Genomic DNA, 15,039 nt, shown 5'->3' with positions numbered 1-15,039 from the left:
GCTAAACTGGTTTATGTACTTCGTGGTAAACTAAATGACTACATTTGGGACCTGTCAAATAATTCACGAACGATTAGCGTTCCCCGCTAACGCTGAACACGTTCTTATTTCGGAAATCGTTCGGTCAATCCCGGTTGCAACTTGATGACATTCAATTCATTTCAATTGATTTCCCAATCTGGTGTCAGCAAACAGGGATACAAATTATACAACATCAACAACAACGATTAATAATAATAATTTGAATGTACAGTCAGGCCAGACGTAGACACAAAACTTGTATTCTATTAAAATGACTATGATAATAATCTAAATTAAAATTAAAATGTTCTTAGTTATATTGACATTTTTGGTTTGAAACATGTTGTTATAGATGACACTGGCGTGGAGGCCATGTGGCCAGTAGTTTTGGCGACTAGGCGTCAGCAAGTCTGGCCATCTAAGGAAAATTCCCGCCTCGGTCGCTGTAGAAATATCACTTGTAGGTATTCGGTGCCGCGATGTACCTTCGCGCGACCGTGCATCCAATATGCACTTAGTCGAGGTGTGGAGGCCATGTGGCCAATAGTTACGTAATACCTCTGCGAGTGCGGTTTCGACGACCGTGATTTTGGCGACTAGGCGTCAGCAAGTCTGGCCATCTAAGGAAAATTCCCGTCTCGGTCGCTGTAGAAATATTACTTGTAGGTATTCGGTGCCTCGATGTACCCCCAGGCAATATTCGGCTTTATGATAAATAGCTAGGGTTTTAGAGATATCGAGAAAAAACATAGGAAGGCTTCCAGGGATCGCTGTCCGTCCGGACTGGTAATTATATATTTTCTGCTCTGTGTATAACCTTGATTGATTGATGTGACTTTAAATATTTTAATACTGTATTATAGCAATAGTATTTAGACGGTGCTGCCGGTCATCTGACGCAGTAATCTGTAGGCTCACTGTCCTAAATAATTATAAAAAGCTTAACCAGTCATCCTAGAGGACCTAGGTAAACTGTAGGTTATTGTCTTTATAGTGATAGGTACCAGTATTAATTCTGTGTTACAAGGTTACTGAATGAGTAGTTAAGGGTTAATTAAAAATTAACCAGTTAGGAATAGAGTTGTAATTCCTTTATTAATTAAGTTCTCCTGGAAGCGTTTCTCGATTATCACACGTTACTGAATGAGTAGTTAAGGGTTAATTAAAAATTAACCAGTTAGGAATAGAGTTGTAATTCCTTTATTAATTAAGTTCTCCTGGAAGCGTTTATCAATTATCACACGTTACTGAATGAGTAGTAAGGGTTAATTAAACATTAACCAGTTAGGAATAGAGTTGTAATTCCTTTATTAATTAAGTTCCCCTGGAAGCGTTTCTCAATTATCACACGTGTGGGTGTTGTGTCACCGTGAAGTGATTAGCATATTGTGTAAACTAGACACCTAGAGATTAACTAATTAAGTGATCAGTTCTGGGTTGTTATTATTTGTTGTTGTTAATTAACTACTGCGGCAGTACATTTGTCAGCGTAGGTTAATACAGATTCCAAAGTGTATTGTGTTTTTGTTGTGTTTTCTAGTGAACTAAACGTGCTATAATAATATATACTTTATATAAGATCTTATCTCTGATCATACCTAGACGAGTCAGCGGGTATAACTGCCTGTTACAGAGAGATCTAATAGATATACAGTTAGGGGAGATATTTGGACAATCGTGTTTCATTCAGTTACGGGTATTATAGGATCCCCGTGACAGGAGTGACACTGTGAAAATGTCCTTACAAGTAATTTGACGGGCGAGTCTGGCAACCACGAGCCGTACCACTATTTTTTACACTGTACCGGCCCTGTATGTATACAAAAGGAGATTCGGCACAGGTTGTCCAACTTATGAGGCCCTGTCGTAATTACAAACACTAAATTGGACGCTAATGGCGACTGCAGTTTTCAAACAGCAATCAAGCGATCAGTCGATCAATCGATCAAGCAATCAATCAAAGTACATGTTTGTGAAACACGACTGAATAAACTGAACGGACAGAAAAGGGAAAAAAAACATACAAGTAATCGATGGTTTAACAGTATTCATTATTAACATTTTATCTGGAAAGTAATAGCAATATAGGCCTAATAGTAAAACTAACAACAAAATAAATTATTCCGCACCACGAGACCGGCCTCGGTGGCTCAGTGGTTAAGCCATCGGACTACAGGCTGGTAGGTACAGGGTTCGCAACCCGGTACCGGCTCCAACCCAGAGTGAGTTCTTAAGGGCTCAATGGATAGGTGTAAGGCCACTACACCCTCTTCTCTCTCACTAAACAACTAACTAACAGCTGAGGTGTGTGCCCAGGACAGCGTGCTTGAACCTTAATTGGATATAAGCACGAAAATAAGATGAAATCAATCCGCACCACGAGATAAAAGGTTTTTTTTTAGCCAAATCGTTGTGTCTGTTTAATATATTTGGGAACATGCTCTTAACAGGAGTTATAGGCTATATAGGCCTATATTCCATGGGGTTAGTTTGCAACTTGTGGCTGGAGATGGGGGAGGGCAATGTCATAGCAGTCGTCTCTTCAGTATTCAGGAGAGGGAATCGGAAGAGCTGGTTCCACTTATAGGAAGGGATGGTACCTAAGATTTGCAGGGTACAAGTACTTCGAAAATGTCTTGTAAACGACGATGAACCTGATTACTCTGGTAGTTCAAGACGATGGCATGACTTGTGATTTTGGATGGGGGCCTAAATAAACGGATGGCGGATATTACTATCGTTGCCAATGGATGGCGGGCGTATTGGAAATTAGTCTGAAGAGATGGCAGGCCCGCCATTGCTTATGACATGTAGCGAGACCGCTGTCGTAGAGGATTATTCTGTTTTTCTACTGTAAGAAAACTTATTCTTATACCATAACAAAAGCGACGCCTAGTCAGTATTGTACTGAAGTCAATATGCACGGATAGCAGGGGAATGCGCCTGGAAACACCCCCCACCCCTCCCCCCGCCTCTTTAGCCGACATCAAAATAATAAAAAATATATTCAAACACCTCTTATCATATTCGGTGCACCCCCTTTCCAGGGCCTCTAGAATTGTTATAAAATCCACTAGCAGGGATCAGTGATTTAAAAAATTAACATTAACGATTAATAATTCACTAGGCCTATTTTACTTGACCCCCCCCCCCCAAAAAAAAAGTTTTCATTAGCCATCGGGCATGGTAATAATAGTTATTTATTAGCCCAACATTGAATATCACTAGCCATGTGAGTGGGGCTACCATAATCTAAAAGCCCTGCCTTTCACAAACTTCTGGAATCGCGCCAGGTCAAAATACCGCATTACACCGCCTCAAGGCCGAGAGGTTGGTCAACCAGAGTGCCACATACACCAGTGACGTTTTCAGGTCCTGGAGAACGAGCGCTCGCGAACAGTTTGACTAGTATACCGTCGTCTTCTATCATATCAAATTCATCTAATGTTAGGAGCAAAAACCAGTCTGTAGCGAGAGGCCGCGATAGCTCGCCCTCCTGAACTCATCTCGGTTATCGAAATTTTGTTTTGTTTATCGGATGTTTATTGGATGTCAAATATTTGGTAATTTTGACAAATAGTCTTAGAGAGGAAACCCGCTACATTTTTCCATAAGTAGCAAGATATTTTTTTTTATGCACCATTCCACAGTCAGGATAGCACATACCACGGCCTTTGGTATACCAGATGTGGTGCACTAGTTCAAACGAGATACAACCCAATGGGCTCACAGACGGGGGTCGATCCTAGACCGACCGCGTATCATTTCATTTCAACTTATTTTTGTATTTATATCCAATTAAGGTTCAAGCATGCTGTCCTGGGCACACATACCTCAGCTATCTGGGCTGTCTATCCAGGACAAAGGGTTAATTGTTAGTTGTTAGTGAGAGAGAATAGGGTGTACATAATTGTCTTACACCTACCCATTGAGTCATTAAAACTTGTTATGGGTGGGAGCCGGTACCGGGCTGCGAACCAATTACCTACCAGCCTTAGGTCCGATGGCTTAACCACGACACTACCCAGGCCGGTAAAGCGCGCATCAAACAAGCGCTTTACCACTGGGAAGGGAGGAAGGAAATGTTTTATTTAACGACGCACTCAACACATTCTATTTACGGTTATATGGCGTCAGACATATTATGGTTAAGGACCACTCAGATATTGAGAGAGAAAACCCGCTGTCGCCACTTCATGGGCTACTCTTTTCGATTAGAAGCAAGGGATCTTTTATATGCACCATCCCACAGACAGGATAGTACATATCACGGCCTTTGTTACACCAGTTGTGGAGTACTGGCTGGAACGAGAAATAGCCCAACGGGCCCACCGACGGGAATGGATCCTAGATCGATCGCGCATCAGGCGATTGCGAGCGCTGTACCACTGGGCTACGTCCCTCCCGCCTCGGTTATCGGGTCATTAACTTCATTGAAGGAGCACACATGATATATGCACGTAAAACACATATATACGTAGCTTCGTGTCTTAGTTGATGTAACACAATACACCGTGTAATTTCAGCGTCGATGAATAAACGCAGTTTTAGGTCATTCCAAGTTGTTCGTCTATTAAGGTAGGATGAGAAAATCACTGCATAATAGTGATTGAAGTTTCAATGCTTGTTTCACAGTGTGCATATATAACGGAAAGGGGGGGGGGGGGGTGGGTGGGTAGGGGATGACTTCCATTCCCGCTCAAAGATATTTGTAGCCTAATTATTGCTTTATTAGTTTTAGTTCTTTTTTATTATTATTGTTATTGTTATTTATATATGTATATTGAATAACATTCCCCGAGAGCAGATGTTTAGTTATACATTATTTTGACAGCCACTTCAACTTGTATTATGATTTGTATATCGTCATCACAATATTTTTGTGATAAGATTTTGTGCTAGGTGTTTTGTTTAGTGTTTGGGTGTGAAATGTGTATTTCAGTTATATTTATATCCCCACCTCGCCCTCGCCCACGCCCCCTCCCCCACCCCCTTTTTACTCCTGTACAGGAATTCTGTCGCAACTCGCTCCCAGGATAGACGTGCGTGAACCTTCAGTGAATACAGGCACGCTAACAGAGTTGTCCTCCCCTTCTCCGTTCGGCTTCAGTTGATAACCAGTGCGACGTTCACAGAGCGGACAATAAATACTGAAGTTAGCTGACACATTTTCCAAGGTCTTCTTTTCGCCGACTTTAAATTATGTCCATGATACCTAAAACCTTAAGTACCTCCACACGCTGGCAGGACCTAAAACGTAGGATACGGCAGTACAAAAAGAATCCAGGGCACAATAATAGAATATTGTCTCCAGGTATAAAAAGGACACGTTTGAACTGAAAGTGCAACTGCTCATTGCTCCCCTCCTCCACACCAGTACTGACAGTACGCAGAAGCCCCCAAGCTTGTTTTCTTGTTTAAAGGGACATACCCTAGTTTCAGCCCGTGAAAATTAACACTAAGTTTAGTTAATCTACAAGCCTGTAACACATTTGGATAAAGTTACAATTGAGTGAAACATGAGTCTGTCACTTTGAAATGGTAAAATACCCTTGAAAAACAGACTAAAACTCGACTCCATAAATGTTACTTCTCAGACGCACGTGCGTTTTTAAAAATATGAGAAATGCATTTTGTGATATTAAGAACACCAAGATGACCAAAAACACTTCGAATGTACGGAAATTGATAATCTAAACAATAAAATCTAAGTAAAGTTTGATTTAAGTTATCAAAAACGGTTATAATAGTAAAAAATATGCGTTAGTGTTTAAAAACTAGGGTATATCCTTTTAATGTTCCCCTTTTCTTTCTTTAAACAACACCAACAACAAATGAAAAACAAACAACAAAACACAAGGCACAAAACAAAACAAAAAAACCACACAAACACACTCACACACACATACATACACACTCACGCACACACACACACACACACACACACACATAACACACATATACATGCGTACACACACACACTCATACGCACACACACACACACACACACACACACTCATACGCGCGCGCACACACACACACACACACGAAAAACGAACCAAGAAAACCCCCAAAAGACAACAACAAAAAACTAGAGAGATTATGGTTATATCGCGTTATCCCACAGACAGGATCATTTCATACCACATCATTAGTTACACCAGCTGTGGGACACTAGCTGGAATGAGAAATTGATCCTAATGGACAAAAAACGACTAAAACAAAAACAAATTTTAAATATTGACAATATCAAGACGGACATTTGAATGGTTACGATCGCTTTCTGCCGTCAGATATAACTGTTTAGCGACAATATGGAATTACATAGGTCATTTTTGAGTTCGCCGATTATAAATATTTCACATATTGTCCAATAATACACACACTGCGGGAAGAAACACACCATTTCAACAATGCAACCCCCTTTAAATACGTAGGTGATGGCGGGTTTCTTCCTGTAGTGTGTGTATCAGTGATTAATATGTGAAACAGTAGTTATCGGCTAATTCGAAATTAACACATACATACAAAAACACACACAGGCACACACAGGCACACACACACACACACACACACACACACACCATGTTTGGTCAAAAATAGATATCACAGAATACACGAGAAATGCAAACTTATCCAGTCCACCTGTCAAGGACCTTTAAAGTCTATTTTCAAAAACAACGGGTTTTGTGCCCCCTCTATTACAAAATTCTGGATCCGCGTCTGACAAATGGCTAGCCGTAGTTTGAATCGTGCTGAGATGTCGTTATATAAATACTTTTTTGTTTTCCTTTCTTTTCTTTTCGTAACAGATCGGAGAGCATCAGCGGGGCGTGTGTCAAGTCTGCCATTTGTCATGGAGGATAAATCAACAATGGAGGGTCTCATTGCTGGGATGGTGATCGCGATTCTCGTCATTCTGGTCCTCCTGTGCTACATCAAACGACGACAGATTCTAAATATTCTCCACTGTCGAACAGACAGCGGCTCGGACAGCAAATACACGAACATCGGGAAGCATAAGAAGGTTCCAAACACTGCGGAAGATGCGCTTTAAAAAACCCATTTTGGTCCTGGTCTAAGCGGTGGATCACACAATAAGTAGGCATACATGAAAGTTAGAAAATACAAGAAGCTTCCAAACACTGCGGACGATGCACTTTCATATCATGATTTTGTTCTTGTTCTGGACTAAACAGTGGGTCAAACAATAACGTACATGAAAGTAAGAAAATATAACAAGGTTCCAAACAGAGCGGAAGGCATGCAGGTGTTAAAATCAATTAATTTTGTTCTTGATGTAGACTAAAAAATGGATTAAACAATAAATACACAAAAGTTAAAACAACACAAGAGGTTTCCAAACAGCAGAACACGTATTTTAATATCAGTCCATTGTGTTACAGGGGCGTGCGCAGGAAATTTTGCAGGGGTGGGGGGGGGGGGGGGGGGTCGAGGTGTCTGGCGAAGCCCGATAACATCTCAGTACTTCCATATCCATTCACAGGAATGTAAAAAATCGTGATATGAAAAAAAAATTCGCCAGAAGCCCAGAAAGACTACATATATAGTATCGTGATATGTATATTAAAGAGATCATGTTATATTGTGTTCAGTTGTTTAATTTATTCTTGAACAGAACAAACAAAAAGTATTAGTCTTACAGGCCTATATTAAAGGGACTAGTCTGAGTTTGTATCCATTTTGAAAGTCTTCCTGCAAATAAAATATCGTTTACATTGTTAAAATTACAATTTCTTTCAATTTCCTTGTTTAGAATATGAATACATTTTGTATCTCTATAACCAATTAATATACATTTCTGAACATCGTAATTGTTGTATCTTAATATCTTCTACTAATGTCGTTCCTACGAATTTATTATTTACTTCAAAAGGATAAAAAAAAATTGAAATAATTTTTTTAAATGTCATTTCAAATGTATTTCTCCGTATTATGCTTTATATTTAAAACATTTCAAGATAAGGCAGTGTCTTTAAAAAAACCCTAATAAATACAATATGTATGTTTATTTTTGAGGGAACAAACGGAAGTCTTGCTAGAGCTAAAAACTCAGAACAGTCCCTTTAAAATTAAATCATAGCTTTATACACTTATATGTACATATAAAACCTTTTTGATCTTTTCATTTTGTTTCCTGAAGAGGGGGCAGGACGTAGCCCAGTGGTAAAGCGCTCGCTTGATGCGCGGTCGGTTTGGGATCGAACCCCGTCGGTGGGCCCACTGGACTATTTCTCGTTCAAGCCAGTGTGCCACGACAGGTATATCTAAGGCTGTGGTGTGTGTTATTCTGTATCTAGGATAGTGCATATAAAATATCCCTTGCTACTAATGGAAAAAAAATGTAGCGGGTTTCCTCTCTAAGACTATATGTCAAAATTACCAAATGTTTGACATTCAGTAGTCGATGATTCATAAATCATTGTGCTCTAGTGGCTTCGTTAAACAAAACAAACTTTGTATATCTGAAGAAGAACTACCTCCTATTAAAATACAAATCTAGTGTAATGTACAGACAGTCAGTCAGTCAGTATGTCAGTCAGTCAGTCAGTATGTCAGTCAGCCAGTCAGCCGGTCAGTCAGTCAGTCAGTCAGTCAGTCAGTCAGTCAGTCAGTCAGTCAGTCAGTCAGTCAGTCAGTCAGTCAGTCAGGTCAGTCAGTCAGTCAGTCAGTCTGTCTTTCTGTCTATCTGTCTATCTGTCTATCTGTCAGTCAGTCAGTCAGTCAGTCAGTCAGGTAGTCAGTCAGGTCAGTCAGTCAGTCTATCTGTCTGCCAGTCAGTCAGTCAGTCAGGTATTCTGTCTGTCTGTCAGTCAGTTAGTCAGTCTGTCAGTCAGAGGAATTTCAAGTTTGAAATTTGATAAAGAGAAAATTGTGCTTAAACACATGATGGATATTCCCGATTGTGGAACACAACATTTATTTTCTCTGGCTATATGCAACAAATACTTTTTAAACTAAATTACTCTTCAAATTAAACCATAATGACGATTAACCAATGTTTCGGTAAAATTTTAACGCAAAGCTTTCATTAAAGAAAAGAAAAGAAGTTGTAGAAGCAAAATCGAGTGTCGATTGGCGAAGCGAAATTTTCATTTAATTTATGAATCCCAACACCTCTACTTTATGTTGACTGCATAATTCAGTTTAGAACATAAATAACACGAAAACCATCAAGAAAATCCTCATAATTTCGGACATGTTCTAAGTCTTTCAACAATGAACGTAAAATTAAAAAAACATTTTGTTTAAATATTCGCTCCCATCCATGTAGAGCTTTGTAACGCATTCCTCTCTCTAAAATTAAGTTACTTTCAAACTTTATTTCGATTCACTCAGGCCGTCAAACGACAGCATATGAGGACATATTTTACAATAGTTATTTACAGTGACAAGAAGTCTAGCGAACGTTTTGTTTTCGTTCGGTCTGGCTGAACTGAGCCCTTGAGACGGCCTACATATCTTTCGGCCCTCAACTGGCATGTGTATTGAAATTGACACGCATTGTCGGTCTGTTTTTATTACTTTGGTTTAAGGATTTTTACAAAGTGAAAATAACAAGTTACAGATCTTCCAGACATTGCTGTCATACATGTTGAATGCATGCCGTTAAAATTAATAACCGTGATTATTAACATAAGCAAACATTATAAGGCCTACGCTGTATTCTGCATGACACCGTTTCTCGTTACCAGAAGCGAGATGGCTATTACGCTAATTGAATATTTGGTAGTATTACTAGTATTATTATGTTTGAGGTGTCGGATAGATTATGTAACCATTTGTTCACATCAGAAGACAGAAAATGGCTTAGCCAAAATTTTAGCCACTTGCAAATTTTATTAGCCATTTTTTGTAAAAATTAGTCAATGGCTAATTTGGCTACCGACAGCGCGAGCCCTGGAGTTCTTCATAGAATATATACAGACATAATTTAAAATAGCTATATACACATTTTAAAAAGAAGACACATGGTGACAGAACTTTTAAATAAAGCAGATAAAGTTTTATAAGTCAGTACTTTTAAAAGTATAAAATGATATTGAAGAGGTTTATCTATGGTTTACTAAATTTACTTGTAATTTCAGAGATTAATTTTGACAATTTACGGAGAGTGCTAATTCTATTACAATTAAACAGTTCTTTGAATTTAAGAGTGCTAGGTTTTACGCATACTAGTAGTTTATCAATACCCCCGTCAATTACCCTGACATTATGACATAATTAGACTAATATCTTTTGCATTTTTTTTTTGCATTATGTTTGTTTTGGTTTGGTAATAAATAGATAAATAGATAGAAAATCAATCAAGTCTTAATTCTCATTTCCATAAAATATGGTTGACTGCATTTTACTTTATATGTCAAAATAAGATAATAATTGCTTTTGAAATCAATACATAACTCTTAACACCCCCCCCCCCCCGTATTTTGTAACGCAACGTATTCCGTGATAGCCTATATTGTTTGTCCCTGGGTCACCCCCCCCCACACACACACACACACACGCACACACACTGTCACGGGGATTCTATAACACCCGTAACTGAATAAAACACGATTATCCAAATATCTCTCCTAACTGTATATCTATTAGATCTCTCTGTAACAGGCAGTTATATACCCGCGTTGGCTCGTCTAGGTATGATCAGAGATACGATCTTATATAAAGTATATATTATTATAGCACGTTTAGTTCACTAGAAAACACAACAAAACACAATACACTTTGGAATCTGTATTAACCTACGCTGACAAATGTACAGCCGCAGTAGTTAATTAATAACAACAATAATGACAACCCAGAACTGATCACTTAATTAGTTAATCTCTAGGTGTCTAGTTTACACAATATGCTAATCACTTCACCGTGATACAACACCCACACGTGTGATAATTGAGAAACGCTTCTAGGGGAACTTAAGTAATAAAGGAATTACAACACTATTCCTAACTGGTTAATTTTTAATTAACCCTTAACTACTCATTCAGTAACCTTGTAACACAGAATTAATACTGGTACCTATCACAATAAAGACAATAACCTACAGTTTACCTAGGTCTTCTAGGATGACTGGCTAAGCTTTATATTACCAAATACTCGTATAATGTTAGAACAAAAAGTCTACGATTTACTTCGTCAGATGACCGAAGACACTGTCTAAAGAATATTGGTATAATACAGTATTAAAATATTTAAAAGTCACATCAATCACATCAAGGTTATACAACAGAGCAGAAATAAAATATTTACCAAAGTCCAACCGGACTAACGTTTCCCCGGGATACCTTCCTATCGTTCTGTCCTTTTTGCTTCTCTCCGATATCTCTAAACCCTAGCTATTTATTATAAAATCAGAAAATCGCCTGGGGGTACAAGGCGGTACCTCACGTATCATCTGAATTTCCACAGCGACCAAGACGGCATATCTGTCTCTTAGATCGCCAGACTGGCTGTCGCCAACCGCGAGCAATCCCCTGGCCATAAACAGCACTACCGGAGATATTACGTAAGTACTAGCCACATGGCCTCCACACCTGCTCTGGGTGTGTATTAGGCGTACCGGTCGAGGACCGTTGCGCAGAAGTATTACGTAACAAGTTGCCCACCTGGTTAAGTGCAATTTGGAACTGCACACGGCCTTCTAAAACAATTAATATCGCCACAGGCGAAAACAAAATTAAGAGCATGTACCGTCACACACCCCCACCTCAAAAGGGATATTTCCTCTACTCTAGGAATAGGGAAATATACTACAATAAAACAAAATGATGCGTTAACCGACGCATACGGGCATTTATAACACATGTAATAATAAGGTGACTACCAGTAATCACACTGAGTCTCTGAGTCCCTGGTATACAAAATAAAATATATATAAAGAAAACAGAAATCAAGAATGTCAACACATTATCATAACGTTCAACTTCGGGACAGGGCATCAGCGATTACATTGGATGTGCCCTTGATATGTTCAATGGTAATTGGGTATTCTTGCAGGAGAAGACTCCATCTCAAAACTCTCTGGTTGGTGGCTTTCATTAGGATGGTCCAGTCCGTCTTCGTCTTCTTGGAACAGCACAGCTCCAGCACCCACGTCACTGGCACCCACAGCTAGCTTGAACGGCATTCGGTAGTCTGGTGCTGCCATCACGGGAGACGAGTAGCGCATCTGCTTGAGATGGTTGAATGGCTTCTCGCATTCATCTGACCACTGGGACTTCGTTTCCTTCTTTTTCAGTGGCGCACGTTTTCCAGGTTTTCTCCGATAGGCATGCTGTCGAATAGGTGTAGCGTTGGGTTCCAAGCGCACATCCTGGCTTAAGGTATTGGTAACCGTTGGAAGGTTCTGACAAATGGAAACATTGTCTTGTATCAGCGTAGTCAACTTTTCTCGCCGGGGGTTCAAGTCTGCTAGAATCTGGCTGTTGGCCAACTTGACCTCTGCAGTCTTGCCGTCATCACAGGAAATTGAGTGACTCTCAATTTGGACCGGTAACTCTGGAACTATCGACAGTCTGTCAAAATAACCTTTTAGCAAATTGATGTGACAATACCTACTTTTCCTAACCCTATCAGGAGTGTTTATCACATACCCTGTCTCATTAACCCGTTTGTGCACAACATAAGGCCCGAAATACCTGTTCTGCACAGAACCCCGTTTAATGGGAAGGTACAGCAGCACTTTATCCCCTGGTTTAAATTCCCGACTCTTAGCCTTCCTATCAAACACTGATTTTATTTTGCTCTGAGCATAGCTCAGTTGCTTCCTATCCTTTCTATCTCTAACTCTCTTATTCATTAATACTCCCCTTGTCCACAGTTAACAAGGTAGTGCGAGCTGCCAACAAACTTGGATCAGCCCCCTGCTCTAGGATTAACTCTTGTCTATTACCAGGTAAGGCCCCTCTATCAAACACAACTGGTTCATTTCCCCTCTGCGGGAGATCAACCGGTTCCACCACATTTAATTCCTCAGTTGACTTATCTACCATTTTACTGACAACCTCATCCACTCCAATTTCATGGCTCACACACGTATCAGACAAATCACAAATATCCTCTGGGTCTCGTGCTAACCTACTGGCCATAGCCCTAGTCTTTACATACGCAGGATATTTAATCTCATTAACCTCACACTCTTCTATTGATAAAGTGCTGTCTTTAATTAACAGTTGGTCACATTTCGGCTGACAACACTGACTAGTCAAATCATTTCCCAACAAAACTCTATGTTTTCAACAGGCAAGTCCTTCACAACACCCATAATGACTGGTCCCGTTACAAACTTCGAACACAAGAAAACCTTATGTAACCTGACAACCAAATTTTCTCCAGTAACCGAGGTTAAAGCCAAACTACGTCCTGAATCTGAATTTTCAATACCAGCTAAACACTCTTGCGTGATCAAACTCTGACTACACCCGGTATCTCTATAGATTGATATAGCCTTAGGACTCAGTTCTTGTTTCACATCACAAACCATACCAGTGGACACATACGGGTTTACTTTCTCTGCCATGGGACTAACCATTAACTCTCTCGCTAACGGAGCTGACCTCACTAAACCGACCACGTGCGCATTATCGCGTTTCCTTTTAAAACAGTCCCCGACAAGATGGTTATCCTTTTTACAGTAACTGCAATGTGGACGAAAAGTTCGTGCATTGGCTGATAATGCAGGTTTATCCTTACTTTGCCCACCAGGTGCATTCCTTGCCTGACTAGCTGACAAACTAGATGACTCTCCCCGATAGCTACTTTCCCGGGGAAAACCTGGCTGAAATTTCTTCTTATCACCCTGTTGTAAAGAGCTACCCTGTACTGCCTGAGCTTTGTGTATTAACACGTAATCATCTGCCACTATGCCTGCCTCCTCTATCTTTTTGACATCACAATCCTCTAAATGAATCCGTAAGCTAACTGGTAATCCATTTTTAATGTCCTGTAAGATCAACAACTCCCGTAACTCGGTATATGACTCTACCTGATAAGACACCACCCATTTATCAAACATCTCTGCCTTCTTAGCCACAAACTCACTATAAGACTGACCCTGCGTTTTTCTCAACTCGCTATACCGTAAACGATAATCCTCAGGTCGTAATTCATACGCCCTCAACACTGCCGCCTTAACTAGGTCGTGCTGACTTGCTCGCTCATCACTCATTGAATTATAAGCTACACTAGCCTTCCCCTTAAACTTGTACACGGCTAACAATGTCCACTTAGACTGCGGCCAATTTAGCTGCTTAGCGGCCCGTTCAAAAAGTTGGAAGAACATGTCTACCTCCTGTTCGTCAAATACAGGCACTGACCTATAAGCCTCCGACATGTTAAAACCATTTCCTGCCTCACGTCTAACTTCATCAGTATTCAACTTTAACTCATGTTCCACTTTTAATTTTTCTAACTGGAATTCTCTATCCCTATCTCTCTCTTCTCTACCCCTCTTCTCTCTTTCTCTATCTCTCTCTTCTCTACCCCTCTTCTCTCTTTCTCTATCCCTCTCTTCTCTCTCTCTCTCTCTCTCTCTCTCTCTCTCTCTCTCTCTCTCTCTATCCCTCTCTCTATCTTCCCCATCTCTATCTCTGTCTTCTCTATCTCTATCTTCTTTTTTTCTCTCTCTCTCTCTATCTTCTCTATCTCTCTCTATCTAATGCACGTTCTTCTCTTTCGTACTCAAGCTTTTTAAAAGCTAATTGTTGTTCCACACTTAACTCATTTATCTCTATCTCTGGAACAATCTCACTGTCTTCCATAACAGGACTATCACCAAAAACTTCCTGTATAATAATTGTCCTTATATCACCTAAGGTTTTAGCTGATGTTAAATCAATTTCTCGCTCACCCGCGATTTCAACTAACTCGGCCTTACGTGCTCGCTTAATCTCCACTACACTGAGCGTAGGCCTATCCAGCAAATTCTTATCCATGTTTAGATATGACGCACTTATTATTAATTAATTTTCTAGTGAACAACGTTGCTACTTCTAG

General features: G+C 39.9%; 1 long non-coding RNA gene across 1 annotated transcript; it reads left to right on the top strand.

The window, feature by feature from the left end:
* Window positions 1-4,527: 4,527 nt before the first annotated feature.
* LOC121385389 lies at window positions 4,528-7,627 on the top strand. The gene is made up of 2 exons (XR_005959533.1): window positions 4,528-4,599; window positions 6,834-7,627. It is a non-coding gene; the product is annotated as an uncharacterized LOC121385389 (long non-coding RNA).
* Window positions 7,628-15,039: the final 7,412 nt, after the last annotated feature.

Source organism: Gigantopelta aegis, chromosome 11 (genome assembly GCF_016097555.1).
Source record: "Gigantopelta aegis isolate Gae_Host chromosome 11, Gae_host_genome, whole genome shotgun sequence".
NCBI lineage: Eukaryota > Metazoa > Mollusca > Gastropoda > Neomphalida > Peltospiridae > Gigantopelta > Gigantopelta aegis.
The sequence above is the reverse complement of the archived record's forward strand: the minus strand, read 5'-3'. Positions and strand labels throughout refer to the sequence as shown.